This window comes from Dipodomys merriami, unplaced genomic scaffold (assembly GCF_024711535.1).
Source record: "Dipodomys merriami isolate MVZ:Mamm:240054 unplaced genomic scaffold, mDipMer1.0.p SCAF_370, whole genome shotgun sequence".
Taxonomy (NCBI): Eukaryota; Metazoa; Chordata; class Mammalia; order Rodentia; family Heteromyidae; genus Dipodomys; species Dipodomys merriami.
Window position 1 is genome coordinate 988,694 of NW_027205271.1, and position 5,667 is coordinate 994,360.

General features: G+C 33.1%; 1 non-coding gene across 1 annotated transcript; it reads right to left on the reverse strand.

Moving 5' to 3' along the window:
* Positions 1-5,090: 5,090 nt before the first annotated feature.
* LOC138804752 (U6 spliceosomal RNA) lies at positions 5,091-5,197 on the reverse strand. The gene has a single exon (XR_011365336.1). It is a non-coding gene; the product is annotated as a U6 spliceosomal RNA (small nuclear RNA).
* Between the last annotated feature and the right edge of the window lie 470 nt (positions 5,198-5,667).

Here is a 5,667-nt window from a genome sequence, read left to right on the forward strand (position 1 = left end):
AACAATTCCCAGAATTAAAGCAGTAATGATACATTATTTGTTTATATTCTAATGTTTCTCAATTTCACTATGCATGAAATATATTATTAAAATTTGTTTCACTTAATTCTTTTCTATAGCTGCTAATAGTAAAATTATATATTAAATATTCAACATTAAGAAATCAATAATAAGTAATCTATTATTAAAATGATATAGTACTAAACTGTGATTTTAACCATAGTTCTAACAAATTGTGATGTAAACAACATTTAATAGACTTATGGGTTAAATTTTTAAACTTACCAGCTTGTTATTTGTTTCCTAATTTTGTCATTTGTTATTTTTGGTCCAAGTTGTCTCTTAATTGTTTAGTTTTCTATTTTATCTCTATTGGTTTGCTGATTGTGCATTTTGTTTTCCCTTTTTAATGAGTGACATGAGGCTGAAAATCTGTATGCTAGTTTATTACTTGCTATGTTAAAGTAAAATTACTGCTCTCCAGACATGTTCTAATCTTTGTATAGTACAGTATTTTCCCCAGTTCCATATCCTATATTGCTGCTCTCATCTATTTTATTTTTTATTGAAATTTTAGTGTCAATTTAATGTACAGAGGGGTTATAGTTACATAAGTAAGGTAATGTGTTCATTTCTTTTATAACTTTTTACCCCTTCACCCATTTTTCTCCCTCTTCCCTCCAAACGGCCCCTCCAAGATTATTTCCAACATGTTGTCTTGTGTATATCTCTGTTGCATAGGTTCCTCCTTTGTCCTTTGTCTCACCATTTTTTCCCATTCCCTTCTCTAGTTCAGATCAACATATTTACAATACCTAGGGTATTAAAATCAAATACAGTGACTACAGGGGATAAACAATAGTTGGGGAAAACACAAAAGGATGAAAAAGAATCACATAGTACATTAAGAACAACAACAAAGAACATGTCTTGGAGTTCATTTCACTTAGAATCACGTTATATGGTCAAATGTACATAGCTATAGAGCTATTCTGCTCATCTACTAAACTTATCCTTGATATACACAATAATGCTCGCCAATTACCTAGTAATCCCACTTGTGGGCATTTAACCAGGTGACCACAAACAAGGCCACACTAAAGCTTCCAGAACAATTATGTTTATCACAGTATTATTTACCATAGGTAAGATATGGAATCACCCCAGATTCCCCTCAGTAGATAAATGGATCAAGAAAATGAGAAGCACACACGCACACATGGAATACTATGCTTCCATTAGAAAGAAAGATACCACCTCATTTGCAAGGAAATGGAAATTCTTGGGAAAAATCATATTAAGTGAAATAAGCCAGACTTAAAGAAACAGAGGTCCCATGGTTTTCCTTGTTTGTAATAATTAGTTAACATCAAGGATAACCTCATGTATTTTAATTTGACATTTTATTCTATGTTGAGCATCCAACATTATTGCCATATTGTTTGTTATTATTTCTGCAAATAGGCAGATATATATTTTTTAAAAATGTTCTTCTTATCCATTACTGAAAGAAGAACATCTAAAAGAGCAAACCCTACTAGGAAGAACAACTCCTACTTACTTAGCTTCATTCCTATGTAGAACCAGTGTTGTCCCTTGTATCCTCATGTCGTACCTTACAACTGTATTCCTCATCATCCTGTATATCTACTATCTTCTACATTGGGATCTAAATACCCCAGAAATTCCACTTTGCATTACTTTAAAAAAATTCTCTCTTAATGTTTGAGGTTGGTGTGTGTGTATGTGTGTGTGTGTGTGTGTGTGTGTGTATGTGTGTACAAAAATCAGAAGACAACATTTTTCCTCTTATAGAATACATCTTTGAGGCATTATAAGTTGTGGCTAATGGGAGAAGTCTCTTGCTATTTTAAGGATGAAACAGAAAAATATATTTGTGCATGCACACAGTTGCTTTATTAATCTGTAGTTGAATACTGAACTTCGATTTATATATTAGCTGTTGTTGTGAATAATGTGAATAACAATGAACTACAGATATGTTTATGAGTTACCCAGAGAGAAATAATCGCATGATTGGTGGGTCAGATGATATTTCAACTTTTCGTTAGAAAACGGCATACTAATTTCTACAAGGAGAATACAAACCTGCATTTTGACCACGAGTGTAGAAAATTTCCTTTTCTCTACACTCTCACCAGACATTATTATATTTTGAGTTTTTTTAAAGGGAAGGTTTTTACTGTGTGCAGTACCTAAGACTGGCCTTAGACTGAAATCCTTCTACTCCAAACTCCTAAACGCTTGGAATTACAAGTCTTTACCACCACATCTGGTTCCTTCGTTTTTTTGATAAGAGTTATAATAGTTATGACGTAGTATCATAGTAATTTTGAATTACATTTCTCTAATGACTTCTGTTCACAAAGCATTAAGCCAGCACTGAAGTTTTATTAAACGCAACTTTTTAAATCGACTGGCGATATTCAGGGCTTTTTGGAAAACATGTCTATTCAGAACTTTTGTCCATTTTTAATCAAGTTTCTCGTTAATCTCATCTTTAATCTCTCTATACAAAATCAATAATTAATTCAAGGTAGTAGAAAGGAAAAAAATAAATTCCTAACATTTTTCAATTTCAATAACATGATACTGCTTAAATTATTTTCTGTTTATGCTTGAGACTTTATAACTCAATTTAGTTAGACCTTTTACAAGGCTATATGTGTTTTATTTATTTTACGTTGATGGTTCTTTATAAACCTGTGTGAATAATTTCCCTTGGTTTCTTTCTCTGTCATGTGGTTCAGATTTCAAAATGAAGAATAAATGGAAAGAAGCAAACAAAAATACAGTTCCTCTCATCTTATGATGCCTCTACAAAAACGAGGAAAGAGTTCATTTTTCTAAGGACATATGTTAGAATATCAAAAAGACAATTCATTCTTCTAGGTCTTCGTTATCTTTGTGATGTAACTTAAATGATGTAAAACACAATATACTGTTCAGATATTTTTATGTTTTATCAGGTTTGCACATCTTCATATGGTCTTCAGCTCAGTCTACAACACTCCTTGATGATTCTCTCCGTGATAGTTTTACACTACCAAAACATAAGATAATCAGTTTGATTTACAGCATGAGAAGTTATCCACCTGGCTTCCTTGGAAGCAGAGCATGGTCAATAGATACCATTACTTCTGGTTGCTCACTGTATGTAATGGTTTCTCTAATACTTATTGTATTCTATTTAGGATTTAAAAAACTCTTGGCTCAACTCAAAGCACATTCATAGAAGTTTATTTTAAATATTTGATAAATTTTATGTCTCTTAATTCTTAGGATAACATTTGTTATAAAACTAACGTTATTACCATTTTAGTTTTGGGAAAAATTGTAATTAAAGACAGTAAGTGCATGGCCCAAAGACACACGGTGAGGAAGGAAATGATTCAAAGTTTCCAAAGGTCTTTAAGCAATACAAAAAAGGTAGGTAAAATCCCTATATTTTCTTACTCTCTCAATTCAATAGTCATATTGTCCAAGAAATAATAGCATACCAAATAATGCTCATGGTGATTGTTTTCTGTCACATTTTGTATTCAACACAGACTGTGTTGGTGACATTGGGTTAGCATGCACAGAGCTGAGCCGATAAATTGAGGTCCAAATAGAGGTAAATTTCTTCTGTCCCACAGTTCCATTATCCTTTTTAAAAAGTACTGAAACTTTTAAATATCATCCCTTACTGTCTTTTAAGAATCCAAAAACGAAATAAATTCACACATAATCACTCCTAAAGGCTTTCAAAGTAGGAGATTATTCTGAAAGCCTTGTATTAGTTGGTCCCACCTGTAATCCTATCTACTCGGGATATTTACTCAGGAGCCTGAGATCTGTGGATAACAGTTGAAAGCCATTCAGGGCAAAAAAATCATGGAATTATTTTTCAAATTTTTTAATGAACTAGCAAAGAGCCAGCAATGGAGTTGTAGCTCATATTGTAGCTCAACAATCTAGAGAGGAAAGGCCTAGCAAGACCTTGAAACCCTGATTTAAAACTCTGAGCATGCCAACACACATGCATATGTGTGTGGGTGCACGCATGAGGTCACAAACACATACACATTTATTCATATTTGCTCCATTCTTTTACTCTCTCAACTCAATATTCATATTGAATATTGGGGTTATATTTACATGAGCAAGTTAATTAGTAAATTTCCTAATAAGCATTGTTATGTCCTCCTTCATATTTCCCCTACCATCCCTTCCCTCCCACATCCAGAATTATGCTCCCTTCCCCCTTTCTCCCCACCTAAATTTTAAAGTTCATTTTTCAACATAGTGTCTTGTGCATCTCATTGTTACAATGGGTCAAACTGTATCCTTATTTGAGCATTTTTTCCCCTTCCCCTCCCCAAATTAGAGAAGTGTACATACAAGATGTAGGGGAACCAACTTCAAATACAATGAAAACAGGGGTTATAGCGTGGAGGAGGAACATATAAAGAAACCAAAAATGACATAGCACATTATAAGTACGTTAGAAACAATAGCAAGAAACAAACCAACAAAAAAACTCGTGTCCTTATCTTGGTGTTCATTTCCCTTAACATCATCGTATCTGGTCATATGCACATAGCTTTTGACCTTTTCTGCTTATCCCAGACATATATTCGTTATTGAAAATAAGGGAAACCATGGGACCTATGTTTCTTTGGGCTTGGCTTACTTCACTTAATATAATTTTTTCCAAGGCTTTCCATTTCCTAACAAATGGGGCGATGTCATTCTTTCTGATGGAGGCATAGAATTCCATTGTGTATATTTACCACATTTTCTTGATCCATTCATCTACTGAGGGGCATCTGGGTTGGTTCCATATCTTAGCTATGGTATATAATGCAGCAATAAACATAATTGTGCTGGTAGTATTAGTATGTTCTTGTTTCTGATCATTTGGGTAAATCCCCAAAAATAAGATTGCTGGGTCCTATGGGATTTTTATGTGGAGTCTTTTGAGGAACCTCCAGACTGCTTTCCAAAGTGGTTGAACAGTTTACACTCCCACCAACAATGCCGTAAGATTCCAGGGTAGGCACATGCCCTCCAGCATCTGTTGTTGTATATATATGGAACGATCCAGGAATTTGCATGTCATCCCTGTGCAGGGGCCATGATAATCTTCTCTGTATTGTTCCAATGTTAGTGTATGTGATGCTGAATTGAGTACAGGATATTTTTATATAAAAAGTGTAATTAATTTTATTAAACTAGACAATTCAGCAAAAAGTATGTTCAAAACAATTGTCATGAAATTTTAGAACCAAATATTTCTTACATAAACACACATTTAATTAAAAAGTCTAGATTGATATGTCAAAAACAAAATAATTCCAGATATTTGTGGTTCAAGAGATTTGTAGGAGGAGGAATTCAATTATTCTATTCAAGGCACCTGTCATAATAAACACTACAGCAAGTGTTAAGGTTTGTTAAAAGTTTTAATGTTTTAAATATGTTTAATTTTGGGAATTTGCTTATATATGCCAAAATTAGGACAGTTTGGCAAGTATAAACTTTTCTATAAAGTATTTAAGATTTATGGTAGCAGACATATACTACTAAGTATGTACATTTCAGAGTTTATAGAAACTTTATTAATGAGAAGTTCCAAAGTATTTGTGTAAAGAAGCAGAATGA